A 23,929-nucleotide genomic window follows, 5' to 3' on the forward strand; every position below is an offset into this window, starting at 1 on the left:
ATCTTTGATCAAGAATGTGGAAGCTCAGGAAGGATTTAATAATGTAAAATAAATTTTAAGATTTTTAGGTGTGCACACCCAAAAGCCTCAGAGCACTTTAACAAACACAGCATTTCCAATTCTCACAACTTCTGCTGTTTGGTGGTTTCTGTAATTACCTGACTCCAGGAGCTGAGGTTTTATGAAGGATCTCAGCTTTCATTTAAACAAAAAGTTTAGGAGAAAAGCTCAAAACCCTAACTTTAAGAAAGATAACCTAAATTTTAGTGTGTGTGTGTGTGTGTGTGTGTGTGTTAAATCTCCATGATTTTTATGCCAATCTAATGCAGTGTGAACACTTGGGTTCAGCAACACTGGAAACAACAGAATTATATGGTTAAAGTCTTTAAATCTCCCCCCCACAGATTCCCCAAAAAGAAACTGATTCTATAGTTGGCTCCTATGTGGATTCTTACACTCTTGAGGACCCTACGCAGCTCTCCTTGTACCCTCTGCAGGTAAGGTTGACAAAGCTTCAGAGTAATAAACACAGAGGGCCCCATCTGCTGTTCTTACTAAGGACACATCTACGCTACCCGCCGGATCGGCGGGTAGCGATCGATCTATCGGGGATCGATTTATCGTGTGCAGTGTAGACACGATAAATCGATCCCTGATCCCTCTCCCGTCGACTGCTGAACTCCAGCAGTGCGAGAGGCAGAAGCAAAGTTGACGGGGGAGCCACAGCCATCGATCCAGCGCTGCGAGGATGTGAAGTAAGTAATTTTAATTTGATTTAAGATATGTCGACTTCAGCTATGGTATTCTCGTAGCTGAAGTTGCGTATCTTAGATCGATTTCCCCCCCACCCCCACCAATGTAGACCAGGCCTCAGACAAGACTCCCTTTCAGAATCAATGGAAGTTTTGCTTCAGTGGAATTGGAGCATCAGTTAAAATTGTCTCTTGGAACTCCAGGGTCAACTGCCCAATCTTTTGTTTTCTAACATGAAAAATAGGAGAGTGTGTGTGGTATCGAACAATACCTTGTTACCAGGTCAGTACTGCACATCAATACTGCCTAATGAATCTGGCCAACTTTTACCATATATGAAAGAAAATACTCTAAGAAATCCCCGAGTCATTATGCAATGAGCATCTTGGATCTTGTTCAGTGTGAACTTCATGCATGGTGCTATTCTAGTCTATGTAGGTTTTTATACCATGCTCATCACCATAGCATCTGAGCATCCATGCTTGTTTCCTTCATGTATATTTTTAATCTCTCTCTTTCCTAGAATTGCAGTACTGCCCAGCACAAGTATTCACAAGTCAGGTCCCCCCAAAATCATGACATTTTTAAAAATACGTTTTGGGGTTATTTTTTTTCTGGTGTTCAAACCCTTAAGGGTCACATTTTCAAGCTTTTCCATCCACTATGAGAACCAAAAACTTACTTTCCCTCCTGCACACTCAAATAAAAGCTGAGATTCATAACTCCAGGGCTAGGGTTTGAAGAAACGCCCCAAATATCAGCAGACTAGTACTAAAATCACAAGAGCTGGCAACACTGTAACACATAGAAGAATAAATATAAAACCAAGACCAAAAAAGAAAGCAATAAACATCTATTCTGTTTTGACTGGTTGTAGGTAGCCATGTCTCCGTCTTTACAAGTCTGACCATGCAAGCTCTTGTCCTGTTGCCAAATTCACTCCATGAAAGCCTAGAATGAATCTGGACCTACTGAAATCACTAGGGGCTTTACTATAAATTTCAATGATAGCCTGGCCAGTCCACGCCTGTGGGAGTCCAGGATTGGTGACTTCAATCCAATCTGTGTTTCTTCCCTTGTGGGAAGTCCTTCCTGTCACCTCTGGCTAGTAGAACTGTTGAACATGGATAGCAGACTTTTCAAACTTACCACCACTGGCATGACTACACTAATAGCTTTGTAAGGTCCCGATCTTGAATTGAGAACAGTGCAGAGTGGACTCCTGCAGAGCCTCATTAAAGCCAATGCAGAGGGACAAGAACAGGCTTGAGGCCTCAGAGGAGGAACTCATCAAGAAAATACCCTAGACAGGGGAAAGAATCCGGGTTTACTGCTCCTTAGAATACAACATGTTCTCAACCTTCCACACCCTGAACGTTGAAAGAGGCACCAGAGTTAAAACGCCGGTAAAACACCCAACCAAACAGATATACAGAGTGAATGCAGAAATCCCAGGTTCAATGTGGGATGTGCACACTGATTTGGTCTGGCTGCTTGCTCCTACCTGCAGTTTACATGAACAAATCAAACTAAACACATATTTGATGAACATGGGGATGTGGGAGAGAAAGAAAACAAACAAACGCATCTTGGGCCTACTGCGGGTCGCTCTGTGGGATGAATGGCTTTGCCACCCATATGAGTGGTTAATAACACTTTGATTTTTCCTGGTATTATGTTTTTCTAAGGCTAAAAAAAGGCACTGGAACTTTTTTTTTTTTAAACCAAAACAACCATTCAGACCTCCTTTGTGCATCATATTTAAACCAAAAAAGGCACAAGACTAGTTTTAAAGAGAAATCCTCTGCAGGTCTCCTTTAATGAACTTAGACCATGGATTCCAACTACTGCAGCATTGTTAATCCCAAACATTCAAAAATCATGAGTCAGGCCCCAAGAAATTGTGAGATTGTCTTAAAAATCATGAGATTGGGAGAGAGGGGGGTACTCGTCTCCCCCCCTTTCTGATTTTTGAACCTTTATGATGCACCTGGGTCACATTGTCAGGTTTTTCTGTAAACATGAGTGCTAGAAATTTACATTTTTGAACAAATGAAAGCTGAGATTCTCACATAACCTCTTGCCTCCATGAGCTGGAGCATTAAGAAAAAGACCACGAATTGTGAGACTTTCTATTTTAAAAAAAATAATCACAAGAGTTGGCAACAGTATAAAGTTATCATGGTAACCGCTTTCAGTTACAAATCCAGCTGGTATTGTATGGTAACAGCCTGTGATGCTTTGCCCTTCTCATCACCCAGTGTGCTGTCTGTGTGTAATATTTTATCATTTGGTTAGTTTGAAAGATCCTAGATGGCAGGACTTACATCCTTGATGTTCAGTAAAGCACACTGTTGATGCTCAGAAATCAGTAAATAATGTGCCAGAAATAACAACAACCAGAGCCTATTACCCATAAAGGAAGAAGTATTTCTGTTCTAAACCTCCTATATCAGCATTAATGTTGTGGAAGCAGCATGGTCTGGCTGACTGGGCAAATCTGGGAGATATCTGGGTTCTATTCCCACCTTTGCTACTAAACTGCTGTGTGACCTTGCATGAGTCATTTTACTTCTGTTTCTCTTCTGTCTATCTATCTTGCCTATTTAGACTGTAAACTCTTCAGAACAGGGACTGTCTTCTACCATGAGTCTGTAGAGTTCTTTCCACAGTGGGGCCGAAATCTCAGCTGAGACCTCTAGATGCTACTGTAAAGGTTTTATTTGCAATATTGGATTAGCCACTGCTCTGATCATTTTCACAAATATGCAGTTTGTCCAACCTGCCCAGGTTTCAGTAGTAGGGCATTCATCTGCCCCCACAGTTGGATGACATTCCAATCCAATTATAGTCCAGGTAGAAAGTCACATGGATCCTAAACAAAGTCATAAATCTTCTGAAATCCCACGCTTGGTTGATCATCTATGTGGAGAGCTAGCTCAGAGCACCTGGAATATTTGGTGTGCCCTCTGAGCACTGAAGATCTCTGTGATAAATCTTCTCTTTAACAGGATGACAACAAATACATTTGGTTTCCTGGCCAGACATTCATAGCTCAGGGCTGTACATAGTCAGTGGCTATCAACCTTATTAGTAAAAACAACGAGGAGTCCTTGTGGCTCCTTAGAGACTAACACATTTATTTGGGCATAAGCTTTTGTGGGCTAGAACCCACTTCATCAGATGCATGGAGTGGAAAATACAGTAGCAGGTGTAAATACACAGCACATGAAAAGATGGGAGTTGCCTTACCAAGTGGGGGGTCAGTCTAATGAGGCAATTCAATTAACAGTAGAATACTCAGGGAGGACAAATCACTTTTATAGTGGTAATGAGGGTGGCCCATTTCAAACAGTTGACAAGAAGGTGTGAGTATCAGCAGGGGGAAATTAGTTTTTGTAGTGACCCATCGATTCCCAGTCTTTATTCAGGCCTAATTTGAGGGTGTCCAGTTTGCAAATTAATTCCAGTTCTGCAGTTTCACATTGGAGTCTGTTTTTGAAGTTTTTTGTTGTTGAAGAATTGCCAGTTTTAAGTCTGTTGTTGAGTGACCAGAGAGATTGAAGTGTTCGCCTACTGGTTTTTGAATGTTATAATTCCTGATGTCAGATTTGTGTCCATTTATTCTTTTATGTAGAGACTGTCCGGTTTGGCCAATGTACATGGCAGAGGGGCATTGCTGGCACATGATGGCATATATCACCTTGGTAGATGTGCAGGTGAATGAGCCCCTGATGGTGTGGCTGATGTGGTTAGTTCCTATGATGGTGTCCCTTGAATAGATATGCGGACAGAGTTGGGACCGAGGTTTGTTGCAGAGTTTGGTTTTTGCTGTGTGGTGTGTAGTTGCTGGTGAGTATTTGCTTCAGGTTGGGGGGCTGACTGTAAGCGAGGACTGGCCTGTCTCCCAAGGTCTGTGAGAGTAAGGGATCATCCTTCAGGATAGGTTGTAGATCCTTGATGATGCACTGGAGAGGTTTTAGTTGGGGGCTGTAGGTGACAGCTAGTGGTATTCTTATTAGTGGTATTATGGTAGAGCTGGGGGACACCAGTTGAAATCAGTGCCCCATTGTCCTAGGTATGGTACCATACACATACTAAGAGAGTTTCTGCTAATAGACAAGAGGGATAAAGTGTGGGAGGAGAAACAGAAGTGAAGTTTATTGCCCAGTGTCATGCAATGGCTCAGGAGCAGAGCTGGGAATAGAAACCAGATCTCCTGGCTTTTAGGCCAGTGCCCTATTCACTGGATCACACTACCTCTCAACGCTATGTTCCTCTCAAGCCCTAAGTCAAACATTATATTAGGCCCATAAAAATTGTGATGGAGATAAAGTATGTTGGGTAACATTTGAAGTTATCTCTTATTGATTCTTAGTAATAGAAATGTAGGGTTGGAAGAGACCTCAAGAGGTGATCAAATCCAGCCCTGCACTGAGGCAGGACCAAGTAAACCTAGACCATCCCTAGCAGGGGTTTGTCCAGTTTGTTCTTAAAAACCTCCTATGGGACAGGCGGGAGTTTCCACAAGCTCCTTTGGAAACCAATTCTAGAGCTTAACTACCCTTATAGTTAGAAAGTTTCCCCTCCTCTCTAATGTAAATCTCCCTTGTTGCAGATTAAGCCCATTACTTCTTGTCCTACCTGCAGTGGTCATGGAGAACAATTGATCATGGTCCTCTTTATAAAAGACCTTAACATATTGGAAGACTGTTATCAGGTTACCCCCCTTAGTCTTCTTCTTCTCAATTTTTTTTAACCTTTCCTCATAGGTCAGGTTATCTAAACATTTGATCATTTTTGTTGCTCTCCTCTGGGCTCTCTTCAATTTGTCAACATCTTTCCTAAAGTATGGTGGCCAATGTTGGCTACAGTACTCCAGCAGGGGCCTCACCCATGCCAAATAGACAATTACCTCCTGTTTCTTTCTTACAACACTTCTATTAATACACCCCAAAATATATTAGTCTGTTTTGCAACTGCATCACATTCTTGCTGAAGTCCGGACTGATTTACTCCAGCAATGAAATGCTGTCATTTGGCAATAATCTCATGTTTCTTTTGCAGAGGAGGGACATCCCCTGCCAGAGGGGTGATAGGAGGCTGGTTGTTTTCAGACACACTTACTTAGCATCTATAACATGGGAAAATTGGCTCATTGACATGAAAGTGATGATACAGCTAGATTAACAGACATGGGCACAAACCATGAAATCACTACTTTGCTTATATGTTTTTAGGTTGGTGAAAGGACTCCTGGTTGGGAATATTCAACCATCAGAGGAAAGCATTATAATAAACCTCCACCTTCTTTCATTCTGGGCCAAGCGCAAGGCCATCTCATTACAAACCTTTTTTGGATAGCCTGATTTGCTATCAAATGGATACTAAGGACATGCAAATACATTCTGAGACCTATTCGTACCCTGGTGATATTTCTGCTGAAGAAAGTCTTTACAGGCAAAAATCAAAGTCACTGGTAACTGTTCCTTTTCCACAACCCGCGCCCCCCGCCACACACTCACTATTGCTAAGCTATTGTGAAAATTTAAATTTAGTAAGAGAGAAACCTCAAAGGGTATCAATTTCGGATGTGCTAAGGAAGAGAGAGATTGTTCTTTCTCTCTCCCCCTGGCAAGAGTACGGCACAGAAATGGCATCGTTCTGTGCTTCAACTCAGACAACATGATTTAACTCAGACACCTCCAGGGCAGGGATCACAAAATGCATAACACAATATGTTCATAACAACTTAACTAGATGCTAAGTATGATGGGACACAGCCACCCCTGCCTTGAGTAAAATCACTTAGAAAGGGAGGATTGCCTCAAAACATGCAGGGTTTCTCTTGCCTTGAAGTGATGTGGCATTCTTCCCTCTGTGAGGCCAGGCTGGAGTTGAGAGGGAACTGGCAGCGGTTGTAGCCTGTCAAACATGTGGATGCAGAAGATGCGGTGGAAGAAGCAGATCCCAAACCATGCAGAGCCTGGGCCATCTGCCCACAGCTGGCACCATAGCTGGCTCGCTTGCTTTGATGTTACTAGAAGGGCCTGTATACTTCTTGGATGACGTTCTGAGACCGTGTCATGGAAGTTTAATGCTGCCTTTGGCTTTTCCAATGTAACGTGTGTGCTGCTGAGGGAGTTTGGGAATGGAGCACTGCTCTGTGTGGGCTGAGCCTTCCCAGTTAAAACCTTAGCATGACCCAGGGATATCCTACCTGGGCATCTGACTGCAGTGTCAGTCTTGCAGGGTGGTTAGGCTGCTTTCACCCCCACAAGGGGTCTTTAGGCTTATTTTGTAGCAAGTTACTAGAGAAGTCTTTCCAGTGCATTATAAACTTGAGAGGATAATGTGATCCCGTGGGTCTGCTAGGTTCTTCTGGGCATATCCTATCTAATCAATTCCCTACCATTGCTGGGGCCTTGGGCATCGGTGACACATCGATCTCTCCTGTTCTCTGCCTGTGGCACATGACCATTAGTCTCCCAAGGAATTAAATGCTTTAGTGTAACTGAAGATAATAGGGTCAATATAAGGATAACGGGGTGAAATTAATGTCCTATGTTCTACAAGAAGGCAGACTAAATGTTTTAATGGGCCCTTCTGATCTTAAATTCTATGAATCTATGAAAGTACACATGGCCCTCTGTGTGTTCGCATCTCTTATGTAAACAGAATTAGTGTAGATTTTCTCCTGTTGAACTCGTGTTCTAATGCACTGTGGGGCCAGTAAAATCCTGAGCCTTGTTCTTCTTTCATTAAATGCCTGACTTGCAGTATTGAAGTAAATGGAAGTTTTACGACTAACCTAACGTAGAAACACCGCAAAGAAATAGTGCTGCACTCAAAATGAAACAGTTAAATTAGGAAAATTGAAATTGCTCCATTCAGAATCTTTTCCCTGCTAACTATGGCCTGGTCTACACTAAAGGGTGGGGGGTCGAACTAAGGTACGTGACTTCAGCTACGCAAATAGCGTAGCTGAAGTCGAAGTACCTTAGTTCGGCTACTCACCAGTCCAGACGCCGCGGGAACGAAGTCCACGGCTCCAAGGTCGACTCCGCCACCGCCGTTCATGGTGGTGGAGTTCCGGAGTCGACCGGAGCGTGTGGGGAGTTCGAACTATCGCGTCTTGATTAGACGCGATAGTTCGAACTCCGAGAAGTCGAACTCTCCGCGTCGACCCACGCGGTAAGTATAGACCTACCTTAATAGAATGTAACTCCCGAGTTACACATTCTTAATGGCCAAAAGGTGGTATTGGCCATATTTTGTGTCTGACGTCAGCTAGAACTAGCTAAAACTTTTTGAACTTTAATTTGTAAATTGAAATTTTGGTTAAAGACTGGTATTTCAGCACTGTGACCTACCAGGGTACAGTCCAGATTATTAAGCAGCTGTGTTACCCCCTGCCTGCAACTTTGGGTGCCTTACAATGCCTTGCTGAAGTAACTCCCACCTGGGCTGCTTACAAACAGCCTTCCAGCATGCAAGCCACATCCTGAGTGTGTGTAACTGTAGCTTGGCAGCCATTCTTGTATTACATTCTGGCTCTCATCGGCCTTCATTATACTGCAGGGTGACTCAGCACATCCTAGTCTTAGATTTTCCCCCCAGACATGAATGCCCTGTACTGCCCAGCCCTCTCCTGGACAATACAAGTTATATTAAGTCTGTTATTTCTTTAAAGGAAAAATATGCACACGGCTTGTTACCGCCCATGGAGTTTCCCAGACACTTCAATTTAAACACACTGGATTAGATAAAATCTCCTCCTTTATAGTTAATAAACTTGTTTGATTGTTTTAAGTGAGTACTAGTAATGAGGCATAAAAGTCAGAAATGATTACAAGAAACATAAAGACAAGACATTTAATAAAACTCACTTAACAAACTATATCAGATTCAAGCACACTTTCTCACCACATGCTTTTAGCAGTCTTACTGACCAAACGCTGTAGGTCAGGGCTCCTTCTCCCAAAATCCAACAAATCTTTTCTTTGTCATTTCAGGTGCCATGAATGTGATGGGAAGGGAGAGAGGGAGGAGTCCCTTGGGTGTTTGTCCCTCCTTTTCATAGTTTCAGTACCCCCTTGAAAAACATTTCTAGCTGAGATTCAGGAAATAAAGAATCTATGTGGAAGGATGTTCCCTGCTGCTTTTTATCACCTGTTTGTGCTTCCCTTGTTTCCCATCCTGCTTGATGACTCTGTTTACTGCTTAAATGCAAATTAAGCAGAGCACATATTCTTTTGTTCAGGGTCGACCTGTTTGCCAAGTGCTGTTTGGGCAGGGCTGTGGGGTTTGGAACATGTGTTAATAACATAATACAGGGAAATCTTATAACTTCACTTACAGTGTTGCCACACACATTATCAAGACAAATAATGTTCAGCCAATTATGAGTTTTCAAATGATACTTTACAAGGCATACTTTGCACAGAGATTATTATAATAGTGTGCAAGGTGTGAATACAGGTGTATACTCTGTCACAAGCACATACGTCATCTTCCTTCCCCCCTGAAATACATTGATAACCTTTTTTTTCCCCATGTTTTTTCACAAGCTGGTTGAATTTTTTTAGGTTTTGAAAAATGTCTGTGCAATTTAATTTTTGTTAGTGATTTTTGAAATTGAAAAAGGTTTTTTAAAAAGAGCAAATTTTGTTACTCTCTAGATCACAGTAACTAGCCATGTTTAGAAGTATCAGAGGGGTAGCCATGTTAGTCTGGATCTGTAAAAGCAGCAAAGATCCTCTGCCACCTTATAGACTAACAGACGTTTTGGAGCATGAGCTTTCGTGGGTGAATACCCACTTCGTCGGATGCATTCAACCACGAAAGCTCATGCTCCAAAACGTCTGTTAGTCTATAAGGTGCCACAGGACTCTTTGCTGCTTTTACAATGTTTAGAAGTGCATCTTAAAGTCTGTTTATATAATTACTTGAAAATGATGGGTTTGGAAATGTAAAAACACTTGCAGTGATAACCAGACGTGTGTGTGTGTGTGTGTGTGTATGGTTAGTTATAGTTATATAAACTACAGATAATACAAGAAGTCAAAATACACAGGGATACTTTACAGTGTTCCTGGAAGACAATGGATTGCCTTATAAATGTTAACGCATGGGTCACATGAAAACTGAGGCTAACAGCTATTGTTGGCAGTCTGCAGAAAAATCAATGATCCCCAATTCAGCAAAGTACTTTAGCACGTGCTTAACTTAAAGTACTTTAGCACATGCTTAACTTAAAGTACATTGGAGTCAAAGGGACTGACTACTCATGAGCTTGAAAGCACTTAAGCGTATGTGTAGCTTGCTGCTTAGGGGATTTAATGAGCAAGAAAACTGAATTACCTTCTTGTCCTTAAAAGGAGCTACAAAAGGTTAGGTTTAAGGAATCTTAGCAAGCTGGGTGAAAGTTTGTGTTCCCAAAGTTGGGATTTTAACTCCTAAATTTCCATAGTATCAGAGGGGTAGCTGTGTTAGTCTGAATCTGTAAAAGCAGCAAAGAATCCTGTGACACCTTATAGACTAACAGACGTTTTGCAGCATGAGCTTTCGTGGGTGAATACCCACTTCGTCGGATGCATGTAGTGGAAATCTCCAGGGGTAGGTATATATATGCAAGCAAGAAGCAAGCTAGAGATAAAGAGGTTAGTTCAATCAGGGAGGATGAGGCCCTGTTCTAGCAGTTGAGGTGTGAAAACCAAGGGAGGAGAAACTGGTTCTGTAGTTGGCAAGCCATTCACAGTCTTTGTTTAATCCTGAGCTGATGGTGTCAAATTTGCAGATGAACTGAAGCTCAGCAGTTTCTCTTTGAAGTCTGGTCCTGAAGTTTTTTTGCTGCAGGATGGCCACCTTAAGATCTGCTATTGTGTGGCCAGGGAGGTTGAAGTGTTCTCCTACAGGTTTTTGTATATTGCCATTCCTAATATCTGATTTGTGTCCATTTATCCTTTTCCTTAGAGACTGTCTAGTTTGGCCGATGTACATAGCAGAGGGGCATTGCTGGCATATGATGGCGTATATTACATTGGTGGACATGCAGGTGAATGAACCGGTGATGGTGTGGCTGATCTGGTTAGGTCCTGTGATGGTGTCACTGGTGTAGATATGTGGGCAGAGTTGGCATCGAGGTTTGATGCATGGATATGTTGCTTGCATATATATATATACACCTGCCCCTGGAAATTTCCACTGCTTGCATCCGACGAAGTGGGTATTCACCCACGAAAGCTCATGCTGCAAAACATCTGTTAGTCTATAAGGTGCCACAGGATTCTTTGCTGCTTTTAAATTTCCATAGAGGCTTTAGTCATGTAACTCATGACTGTTAATCAAATTTTTGAGGTTAAATCCCAAGCCACCTCTTGGAAAATATAAGAAACCACCTGAACTAGAAAAATATGGTATGTAAGATTACACACAAGAAATCCCAGCTATCCACTGTAAGAGCATATCTTACCCTGAGACACTTAATGGCGATCAGACCTTAAAACTGCTACAGCTCCAGGACTGAATATAACAAATATAATTATTAGTCCCTGCTCTTGCCTGATCCCAAGTGCCACCTGTGGAAGAAGGGAAAGGTAATGCTGGGTTGCTGTTTTCTTTTTCTTTTTAAAGGAATGGCTATGTGAACATGTTGACAAGCTGAGAATGTTGCATGATGTCCCCACAGAGCTAGGTCTGTGGGTAAAGTGTAGGTGAGAAAATAAATACGTTTTTTTCATGCTTAACATGCCCACATACTGTCAAACAAATGTATACTTAAGAAAACAAAAAGCAAGCTGCATATTGGTGACCTGTCACTCATTAAATATAATGTAACAGCTAATGTGTCATGTTTTAGATATCTATTGAATTTCCTTGATTATACATGGAATTAAATATATATTGCCATAACTATATATACATATGAAAAATGATGTTTTATTATGTGTGTATACATATAATCTTGTGTGTGTGTGTGGTTGTGGATATATGGATTTTATTAAAGGAGCAAGTTTCAAAATGAAATGTCCAGGCATATGACCAACTAACAAGATTTCTAGCTGTGCAATGTAAGCTAACATTAAGTATAATGGTTTGGAGCATAAAATAATTGCCTGTAAGGGCGAGGAATTATTTTATTATTGGTATTGCAGTAACATATAGGAGCCCCAATCATGGATGAGGATCCTATTGTGCTACACACTGTACAAACACAGAAGAAAAAGACAGCCCCTGGCGCAAAGATCTTACAATCTAAGCCCTAGTCTACACTGCGGGGGGGACTGATCTAAATTATGCAACTTCAGCTACGTGAATAACCATGGTTACCATGGTGTCTTCACTGCAATGAGTTGATTGCTGATGCTCCCCCATCGACTCTGCCTGTGCCTCTCGTGGCGCTGGAGTACAGGAGTCGACGGGAGAGCGCTCGGGGGTCGATTTATCGCGTCTAGAGTAGATGCGATAAATTGATCCCCGCTGGATTGATCGCTGCCCAGCAATCTGGAGAGTAGTGTAGACATACCCTAAGTATACAACAAGACACAACAGACAGAGATGAGGGGAGTACAAGCATACAATGAAGCAATATATGTCAGCATAGGCAATATTGGTTTGGATACATTTCTCCATACAACGTACTAAATAATTGGTGTAGGCATTGTTAGGAATTTCTTTGTCTGTGAAGCATTGGGCACTGGCTACTGTCAGAGGCAAGATGCTAGACTAGATAGACCAGTGTCTGATCCAGCATGACAAATCATATGGCTAAAACGTTTGAAGATAAGCATCTTTATATCAGTGGCCTTTTTTTCAAAGTGCTGAGCACCCACACTTCCTGTTGCTAACCTTAGGCACCTAAGTTTGAAAATTTTGGCCTATATTTCTATATCTGCTACTATGGTAACTGAGCCATGTCTGCTTTTAAGCTGAAAAGTTATAGGCCCAGAGCTTTGGGCAGCACAGAAAGGGTAGTGTGGAAAAGTTGCAATGGCACTCCCCCAATTCTTGGAGCAGCCCTATGCTGGGCTGGCTCTCCAGAACAGCTTCCCCTAGAATAACATAAAGATTTAAGATGCTTTAACTTAAAGCTGCTTGTCATTGCTGCCAATGGCATAAGGGCTGTTATGGTGGCCAAGGGTCACAAGTTGACAAGGAAGCCTTGCCCCTGTCTCCATGTCAGCAGGAGTGGAAGGAGTTACTCTGGGTCTATTCCCCTATACTGGGACGAAACTCCTGTGGCTTGTGACACCGGCTTTGTGCCTATGGTGTAATGCAAAGTGCAACAATATAAAATCTAGACAGTAATGTAAACGTTATGCAGAATTGCACTCTGTTTATCAAAGGGTCATGGTGTGTTTCCTAATACATTCGTTGAACTCAAAGTAATTAATTGAAGTGGAGCACATTTATTTGTGTTTGTGCCCACAGTAATTAACTGAAGTGAAACACGTGTACTACTAATCTTGCACACTGTGGTTAAGATAGAAATGAAGATGGCCATCAAATTGAATTATTTCTTTATTAGCAAGGCTCAGGGACATTTTTACAGCTATGTAATTAATTTTAATTGTGTGCGTGAGTGTCTCCTATTATAGGTTTAACTGAGATATTATATCAGTATTCTAGGAGGAAGGAAATAACTATTAATATATGAGAAAGTACACAAAGAGTAAAGATGTAGTGATCTGATTTTCTTTAATGTTTGCTTTGAAATTTTCCAAGGTGATACAAAGAGAAAAATCCTTCGTGAGCATGTCTTTCTTCACTAAATAAGAAATCTTTGTTCATTAATATGTTAACCAGACTGTACTGCACACTCTTTGGCATACATTCAACAAGATAAACAGGACAGGAAATTTCATTGAAGGAACTTCATCTTTTGCATTTCTTGTTTTTGTTTTTTTTTTTTTCAATTGGAACAGTAACTTAACCTTTGCATCAGCATTTTTTGCAATTAATTTCCCTGTTTTTTATTTTATTTTTTTAAGGACAAGGTTAACAATCCCCGAGAACTGTGTTTGGGATTTAATGCAGCACAGCCATTTAAGCATATGTTCATAGTAAGTTGGCAATAAGGCCCCACTTCTGCATACATGTTTCATTGGCTTCCATGAGATTATTCATATGAGTAAAGTTAGACATGTGTGTAAATGCTTGCAGGATCAGCACCCAACACTCAGATATTTAAAGGTACTTAGACATTGCCCCGCTCAGCATTGAAATACCTAACTAATTTAGGAACCTAAGTTTCATTGAAAGTTAATGGCATTTAGGTTCCGAAGTGCCTATGTCACTTCTGAGAATGAAATTAGGCTCCTAAGTCTGTTAGGCATTCCAGTGCTGAGCAAAGCAATGCCTAAATACCTTTAAAAATCCTTATAGTGGTATTACCCATTAGTTTCTGATTCTGAATGGTGTCCAGTACTTACTCCTCTTATTGAACCTCCCAGGATCAGGCCCCTACTATGTACTACTATGAAAGGCCACATGCATGTGCCCAGCATCTCTGTTGGTCTCAGAAGTGTTAAGCATTGGCCTGACTCTGCTCCCATTGAAGTCTGCGAGTCAGTTAGGCTAACGCTGAGCACTTTTGACAATCCCACCCTAAATGTGGGCAAATACTCTGACTTGATGTAATTTTCCGGTGCTCAGACACCGTAGCCTATTTTTCTACTGTTTAAAGCTTTCGATTACTAGCCAAGTCATTACCGTTTTCAGATTTGGTTCTGGATTTACTCCTCAGCACTGACTACTTATATGGAGACTATTTACCAAGTTTGAAAATTCATCTTTGAGTTACCTCTGCAAGGAGGTAGTGTAGCTATATAAGTACCATATTTGAATGAAGAAAAGAGGGACTAAACACTCTGGCTAAATTAAAAAGAAAATGGCTGAAGGGGTTTTGTTCAAAGTTTCAACAACAATAACCTTTGTCTAGAGAGATCAATCATAAAAAGAGTAAATTTCTGAAAGTCACTGGTACCAAACAATTGTCGTCTTTGCAACCTTATCTGTAACATTCGCAACCATGTGCATATCTCTAGATAACTGCTATATTAGAATGCTTCCATGGTTTTTTTTTTTTCCTTCCTAATTCAATGTGATGTGATTTGGAATTACTGCAAAAGGAGATACGGCTAGGTACATTTTTAAATCGGGTGTTGTCTTTCTGCTTCAGAGTCAACATAGATTCCAAGGCCAGGTGGGAGCACTGTGATAGTCCAAGATAAGATCTGGCAAACGGTTTAGCTTGTCAGGTGAATTGATGCCCTACTATGTTTTTTTAAACGGGGGAACAAAGACAATGATCTGAACCTGTTGGAAGAACATCTCTATAAATATACCTAGTATCTATGAGACATACTGTAATGTATTCTCAGTGAGGATATTTACAATCACTAATATTCACTACCCACCTAATTTTGGTCCGTTTAAATTTATTATCCCATCCTTGATTTCATTAGGCAGTGTGCAATCTTTAAATATTCAGAAGGGGTGTAGTGGGGCGGTCACCCTGCTCCATCTAGAAGGGGTTAAAAGCCAGCCCTTGGAGAGGGCTGGGGCTGGGAGAAAAGCTAGGCTGATTGGGAGAAGCAGCCACAGGTGGGGCTTATGAGGGAGAAGGACCTGTCTACCTGGGAGCTGAGACGGGTACCTGAGGTGGAGCTGTGCTGGGGAAGGGCAGATGGAGCTGGGGAGCTCCAGCCTGGTAAACCCCCAGGCTGCAGGCCTTGTCAAGGCCTACAAAGGTACTGGGGCTGCAAAGGGGCAGCCCATAGATAGGCAGAGGCAGCAGGTCCAACCCCCCTTGCCGATGATGAGTAGTTTATAGGCTGCAGTTCGCCCCAGGGAGTGGGGGCTAGAAGATGACTGATAGTAGCCACTGAGGCGAGGTGGGGATAGAGGGTTGGGGGTTTCCCCGGGAGGGGAGACCCAGATCTGTGGGGGTACTGCTGGGGCAGAACCCAGAAGTAGAGAGGCACACGGGGCCAGCAGCAGGCATGGCACCTGCCTGCAGAGGGTGCTCCAGAGGCTGGAAGGGCTAATTCCCAGGACGACCAGCAGGAGGTGCCGCACCGGTGAGTCATCCCCCCACCACAGGGGGATTTTAAAACACATTAATATAGTCATAGAGAGATAGTCATAGCACAGAGAGTAAGTCTCATAGCTTTCTTCTGTTGTCTCTGCCATTAAAATGCTCTGGCTCCTTGGAAAAGCCATTTAACCTCTCTGCCCCTCTTTCCCCAGCTGTAAAATGGGGGTAACATTTCCTTGTCTCTTCAGAGCATGGTAGTGCCCTGAGGTTCTCCAAAGGGCCTGTAGTAGTATAAAGCATGAATGTGATTGAGAAGCACTATGGCTAATGGCTTGAGGGCTGGACCCATGGACTCCTCAGTTGTAATTGCTGCTCTGCCTATGACTGTTTGACTATGGGCAAGACCTGTGTCTGCTGCTACTCCCTTCAATATTCCACAAGATTATTAGTTAAGAGCTATATACTAGACTATTAGTTAATATGTGTCAAGGGCTTCAATGTAAAATGCTAAAATAACTGCTAAGTATTATAAACAAACATGATATATAATTAAAGCCGCACTGTACCCTTTCCTTTTGCACAGAAAAAGTTTACTCTGTATTCCAGGCTTCACTGCACTAATGAAATACCCCCTAAAATCGACATAAGCGACAAACTATGCTCTGTTTCTCGTTGCAGCCCAGCTTCTGATCAGATGTGTATTTCTAAAAGAGAACTGTGGCTTTGTGTGTATTCTGTGTTACATTATTATTCAGTAAGTCCTAAACCACAAAGAGCTCCTAGGGGAAGAGTCATCATAGCATTAAGCACGAGATACGCAGAGGCTGGCTCACTAGCAGTCACAGACAGGGTGCTTTTGTGTTTTTATTTTGGTTTTTTTTTTTTTGCTTGCTGGTGGTGGGGGGGGCATGTGTGATAGAAAACAGTTTGAGATACAGTTGCATGGAAAAAAAAATAAAGACGTGACTGACCGCAGACTGAAGCTGTGCTGCAGCAGAATGGAGGTTTTTAACGGCTCCCCTCCAACTTCAAACATCTCCCCAGTGTGCAAAGAGCAGCCACAATGTAAACTTATCAGTCTGATAATCATCTAGAATGAGAGGGTCTGGTGCAGGCTCCTCTCCCTCCAAGAGTCCCCCTCACCTCAGAGCAGTGGCATGCACAGAAGCAACTCATCTTCCCATCTGCCCTTTTACAGGAACTTTTTCCCCAACGTGCCTTACAGGGACTGGCCCTTTAAATTAAGGCTACAGCTGCTTGGCTACAGCTGCTTGGCAACAGACAGTCCTTTTTGCATCTTGCTTCTGTTTCCCACATCTCCCTTGCTTCCAGCTAATAAATATTCTTAGAGAGGCTGTGTGCTCCAGGAGAGAGGACACTCAGCTAGGGGTCAATATTCTGTCCTCAATTCAGCCATTGACCTCGGGTGAGTCACTTCACCTCGGTTTCCTCTCCCATCCTTTGTCTGTTTTCTCTTCGAGGCAGAGGCTGTCTATTCACAGCCAGAACCTCCTGGTCATCAGAGGACACCTGGGGGTCATAACACATCCAGAGATGGAAGATTATGGAGGGACTTCACGGGGGTCTGATTTTTCTGTACATATCCCTCTCCTCCAGCATTTCAACATGTCTGGACAGACTGGTACCTTGTGGTTCCAACCATCCTTCGCTGCTACTGGGGAAGAAAGAAGGAAATATTTGTTGCTAGTGAAAGGAGAAAAGCAGAATGGCCACACCAGCATTCCCCTGCCACTTCCTCCTTAATTTTAGGAGGTGCCGGTGAACCTTTCCGTCCTCCTTTGTCCACTCTTTCTGAAGAAGAAGAGTTTCAGATTGCAGGTGCTTCCTAGAGCAGGAAAGAGGTTGGTGCAAATTGTGGCATAGAAAATATGAGCAGCAAGCTGCCTCATCCACACTTAAAAAGAAAAAAAAATAGACATTTCCAAACTGTGGATTGTGCTGAAGTTATGTCGCCCTGTTCTGATGTTAGAATGGAAGGAGAGGAAAGGGCCATACAAAATCATAGAAATCCAGAGCTAGAAGGGACCTCAAGAGGTCTTCTAGTCCAGGCCCCTGAGGTGAGTCAGAACCAAGTAAATTCTCAATCCTTTTCCATTTGCGGACCCCTAAAATATTTCAAATGGAGGTTCAAACCCTTTTGGAAATCTACTGTCTGCATATATAGTTGAATTCTGTACAGTCAGTTTTCAATCTAAGTCTTTCATGGACGTCTTAGATATAATCTGTGGTCCATGGACTCCCGGGGTTTGCAGACTAAGTACCACTGACCTAGACTATCCCTGGAAGGTGTTTGTTCAACCTGTTCTTAACAACCTCCAATGATGGGGATTCCACAGTCTCCCGTGGAAGCTGATTCTAGAGTTTAACTACCCAGATAGTTAGAAAATTTTCCCTAATATCTAACCTAAATTTCCCTTGCTGTAGGTTAAGCTCATTACTTCTTGTCCAACCTTAAGTGGCCATGGAGAACAGCTGATCACAGTCCTCTTTATAACAGCCCTTAACATATCTGAAGACTCTTATCAGGTCCCTCCTCAGTCTTTTTTTTCTCAACACTGAACTTGCCCAGTTTTTTTTAATCTTTCCTGACACAGCAGATTTTCTAGATCTTTTATCATTTTTGTAGCTCTCCTCTGGACTCTCCAATTTGTCCATGTCTTACCTAAAGTGTGGTGCACAAAACTGGACACAGTACTCCAGCGGAGGCCTCACCAGTACTGAGCAGAATGGGACAGTTACCTCCCATCTCTTACATACGAAACTCCTGTTTAATTATATTAGCCTTTTTTGTAACTGCATCACATTTAACTCATATTCAGTTTGTGATCCTTTTCAGCAGTACTAGCCAGTTATTCTTCATTTTGCAATTGTGCATTCCATTTTTTCCCTTCCTAAGTGAAGTATTTTGCACTTGTCATTATATACTCATATGTAATGGTGAAGGCAGTGTGTTCTAGATATTTTTCAGATGTCTTTTTGCACTCTAATTAACAAGTCTCTCTGCAAAACTTCCAAATTGACAGGGATTTAGGGTAAACATTTCAGAAGTGCCAAAGTAATGTAGGAGCCTAAATCACATTTTCAAAAGTGTCTTAAGCATTTTGGGGCCCAGATTTTCAAAGGTATTTAGGTACTTGAATATGCATATAGGTGCCTAGTGGGTTTTTCAAAAGCAGCTGAGCATGTGGGGCACTTTTGAAAATCCCACTGGGAGCCTGTTTGCAGTCTTGGGTGTCTATGTACCTTTGAAAATCTGCCCCCCGAAGTGCTTAAGACACGTTTGAAAATTGGACTTAAGCATCTATGTGACTTTGGCATTTTTGGAAATTTTACCCTAAGTCCCACTTTCAAAAGTGTCTTAAGCACTTTGAGGGCCAGATGTTCAAAGGTATATAGACACTTTAAAAAAACCCACTAGGCACCTATCTGCATATTCAGGCACCTAAATACCTTTCAAAATCCAGCCCTTGATCTTCTAAGAGGACTCATGCTTGAGATGTATATGACGAAGCCTGGTCCATTATAGATCTACGGATCTGTTGCATAGAGTGAACTCAGAAAATTACTTTATATAACTCTAACAAAGGAGTGGGGTGTAATTCTCCATATATGTGCAGGTATATCTGTGCACATTGGATAATATCCACACCTCATAATCAACAAAACTGCATTTATTTCAGAGATTACCAGGACTGTAGCATTTTATAACACCCTATATAGTAACATACTTGGAGTAAAATCCTGAGTTCATTGACTTCAGAAAGCCCAGGATTTCACGCCTTGGTGTCTTAGGACCCAACCCCGCCAGCTTAAATTGCTCCATGTAGTACTATGCTGTGCAAGTAATCCCACTGATTTCAATGTCCTTATTGTTTTCCTGGATCTGGAGTAGTAAAGTTTATTTTGGGTAGAAATTCAATGATGTCTGTGGCCTTGACAGTTTCACTGTATGTCCACAACTCTTGGCATTTTAACTCTGATTTCCCCATGATTTTACCTGGAAAACTGCCATGATCAAAGACTCAGCTAGGTCCAGCATAAACAACAAAGGGAAGTTTTATAATGGTTTCAGACCACGAAGCCTTCAGGCTCAGAACTTTCCTTCACTCTAGTTTCCTAGAATTGAATCTATTTCTTATCCACTTTTCATTAAGGTCTGGATCCTGCACAGAGTTCTGCATGACCACATGGGACATGGCTGTATGGAGCAAAGTACAGATTTCGCCTCAGGATCCTGTTACAAAAACATTCTAGAAATACTTTGAGCTGAAAACCTCTATGAAACACCCTCTCACAAGTAACAAATGGACTAATAAGCATATAGGGCAACATTTTGTAAAGTGACCAGTGATTTTTGGGTGGCTCAATTTGTGGGTGAACAATTTGAGAGCTCTTAAAGAGGCCTGATTTTCCAAAAGGGATGAGCAGCCGCACTCTGAAAACGAGGCCCACTGACAGAGTCTCAAATTGGGCATGCCATATTGGAGAGATCCATCATTGCTAATTACTTTTTAAAATGTAGGCCATAATCTCACTAAAATTATAATAAAAAGGGAAAAGGTACATTTCAGACAGTGTATTATAAAATGTATTTAAGTATGTCTGGTTTTGAGAAATAACAGAAATGCAGGGGAGTCGATGCACAGGTTGTTCTTTTGGCTCTGAAAAAAATCTTTGTGCGGGAGATTCCACGGTTTCAAAAATAGCTGGTTCCCTAATTTGTGTCTTTTTTTTAAAAAATACATCACTTGTGCATTACATTTTATTGATGTTACTGTAAAATACATATTTGTTTGCATTCCTAATTGGGAAAGCACAGATGGCCGTGGCTTCTGTTAAAATGATATGCTCTTTAAAATAGCTGGCAACATTACAGAAAAGTATAGTCATTAAAATGACTGTCTGTGCGCCTTGTATGGAGCAGGCGTTTCGGTCTCTGGAACAGGTTGATGTCTTATTTTAAGGAAATAGGCCTCGATTTAACCCTTGTGCATAATAGTACTCGAGACAGTGGACTAAATTCTGAGCTAGTATGAATGTGTAGAACCTCACTGATTGTGTTTCGTTTTTCTGAATGGAAGACAAGCATCCAGGATGGACTGAACGCTTGTCTTCACATACAGCACTGCAGCTGTGCCATTGTAGTGCTTTAGTAAAGACGCGACTATGTCGATGGGAGAGCTTCTCCGGATGGCATAGTTAATCCACCTCCCCAAAAGGCAGAACCTATGTCAATGGGAAAAGTTCTCCTGCCGACATATCACTATCTGCCCCCGGGGTCAGGTCGGTATAACTACATCGCTCAGGGGTGTGGATTTTTCACACCCCCAATGACGTAGTCATGCCAATATAGTCATGCCATTGCAGTGTAGTCCTGGCCTCAGTCAGACTTGCATGAGTATTGTACATAAGTAGGGCTCTGAAGTTGATTATTTTGTTATTTAAATATGCCTTGGTACTTTGTTTCTTGGGGTAGGTCTATACTTACCGCGCGGGTCGACGCGGAGAGTTCGACTTCTCGGAGTTCGAACTATCGCGTCTAATCAAGACGCGATAGTTCGAACTCCCCACGCGCTCTGGTCGACTCCAGACCGAACGGCGGTGGCGGAGTCGACCTTGGAGCCGCGGACTTCGATCCAGCGGCGTCTGGACGGGTGAGTAGCCCGAACTAATGTACTTCGACTTCAGCTACGCTATTCGCGTAGCTGAAGTCGCGTATCTTAGTTCGACCCCCCCCTTAGTGTAGACCAGGCCTTGCATACAGTACATACAGAACAAAGTATGGTAGTTTTGTTCCCCCCAAATGGTTACATAATAGCTAATGAGGACAAGGTAAAAGGAGTTTCAGTCCAGGAGATCTTCTAAGCTTGGCCATTGGAATATCCCATCATGTTTCTACAATTGGGAAATCAAGTGTGTAATCATGATAGTTCATCATCTTCTGAACAGAAGGGAAGAAAAATCATTAAAAACTATCGAAATCAGGCTGCCATGAGTGACTGTATCACAAATGAGCAGCAGTGTACAGAGTAGTTAATTCTTCTCACATAGGTCCAGATCCTCAAAGGGATTTAGGCACATAACTCCTGTCAAAGTCAATGGCAGTTAATCACCTAAGTACCTTTGAGGACCAGGGCTGTAGTTGTTTCTTCTTACACTCACAACAAAATGGGGAAAATCCCCTTCTATTAAAATAAAAGACCAGACAGATGCAAAGTCTGCAGGGAGAGTACTCTGGGTCTGAGAAATTCCACAGGGCATCATACACACATCACAACGCTTGCGTTCCCCACTGCAGTTTCCTGTCCCCAAGGCTTGCTTGAATTGATGCATTTTTATGGTTGTCTCCGCTGTACATTTCCTGGAGCAGATTTCAACCTCCAACTCTGAACGCCAATTCTGGCAGACATTCAGACATGATAAGAGGGTTCATATTTCAACAGCCTTCGTCAGAGACAGGGACTTTATGATTTTTGTGAGCTAAGCCTAGCATACTGACCAATATTATCTCATTATTTATTTGTGCTATAGAGTGATAGGGGAGCAATCAGTGGTCTCCTGTCTTATACTTAGATAGTAAACCTCCTGGGGCAGGGACTGTCTTCTCCCCCAGCCCCATGTTTGTTCAGCACCTAGCTGTTCAGGACTAAAGGCTATGGTGATAAAAATAATTCTTAATGAGTCAGGGTCCATGACTTCTCCACTGGGGAATTTTTGAAAAAGAGCAAGGAGCTGAGTGAATGTGCACTTGCACATAGAGTTGTACCAGATTTTTTTTTTGTCTTAAGATCATCTCCTAGTGTTTGTGCAGGAAGCTTGTGTGAATAGCAATGATAACAGTGAAGGGACAGAAAAAAACAGACTAGTGGGTTAGCAGTATACCCTGCTCCCCCAAGGACTAGCCTGCCAAGGCAGTACAAGCCAAATTCAGTGTTGCCAACTATGTGATTTTTATCAAAAGTCTCACAGTATATAAGTGTTCACAAGTTTCTGAATGTAACTCGTTGACATCAGACTATGGGTTGGATATATACTAAAAAAGGTCTATTTTTCCATTTCTGGTTCAAATATGGCCAATGTTTCAGGAGAATAACTAAGACTGGAAGGATGATACTTTAAGAATCCTAGCTTGGATACCGCTTTCCTTTCTCCCTCACAGCAAGCAATGCTCTTTCCATACCAAAATCAAGGAGTGCAGAGAAGTACAGCAGGCCGCTTTGAAAATACATCTCCAAGCTTGTATAGCAAGAGGGAGAGACCAGGCTGGGGGGAAGGCATGCAAACCGTGCCACCCCCCTTCCGCCCCACTAACTACACTACTCCCACCTTGTTGCATTTCCTCTAATGGAAAAAAAATTGCTCTACAAGAATTTCTAATAACAGGGTTTCTCTTCAGGGGTTGGCAGCAGTGTCGAATGTGCCCTAGGGGGTGCCGTGGTTGTAAACAAGACTCTGTTTCACATAAAGTCTGATTTGTTGACACGTGTTTACTGTCTGTGGCTGGATTCAAGAATGGGGAGGGGGAACAGTCAAGTTCCCCCTCCCACAGTGCAACTAGCCACATGGGGTTTTGGGAAGGGCTTGCCTTGTCTCATGGGACCAAAACATTCTTGCAGGGGAGGACTGGATACATGGCTTCAACATCCCATGATGCAGATTTCTCCCTCCTTCCCCTGATTTCAACTGCAACCCATAATATTTCACACTTTTTTTTAAAAGGCTGGCATAGCCTCGTGTATGCCATGTCCCAAGAAGTATGGACCCTGCTCAGTTGTGCACTATTGTTGTGAGCATTACAAACACCACACCCCTTATCCTACAGTGTTTCCAGAGTCACTGCGTGTAACATGGCAATGTCCTTCAAGCAGTCCAGCTGGAAGCCATAGAATGAAACAATTCCCAGTTGCTGCTGGTGGTCATGCAGCAGCTGAACACAGTGGAGCGCCATTTCTGGTCCCGAGAAACAAGCACTGACTGGTGGGACTGCATCATTATGCAGGTTTGGGATGACTAGCGGTGGCTGCAGAACTTTTGTCATGCACAAGGCCACTTTCCAGGAACTGTGTGCAGCGCTCTTCCCAGCTCTGCAGTGCAGCAGCACTAAAATAAGACCTG

At 42.4% G+C, this 23,929-nt stretch overlaps 1 protein-coding gene across 1 annotated transcript in view; it reads left to right on the top strand.

The window, feature by feature from the left end:
- Positions 1-707: 707 nt before the first annotated feature.
- Positions 708-23,929, top strand: part of IKZF2 (IKAROS family zinc finger 2) — a 206,499-nt gene continuing 183,277 nt past the window's right edge. Inside the window, exon 1 of the mRNA XM_039494409.1 lies at positions 708-755. The gene's annotated coding sequence lies outside the window, so the exon portion shown is untranslated. The remainder of the gene's footprint in view (positions 756-23,929) is intronic.

This window comes from Mauremys reevesii, linkage group 11, assembly GCF_016161935.1.
Source record: "Mauremys reevesii isolate NIE-2019 linkage group 11, ASM1616193v1, whole genome shotgun sequence".
NCBI lineage: Eukaryota > Metazoa > Chordata > Testudines > Geoemydidae > Mauremys > Mauremys reevesii.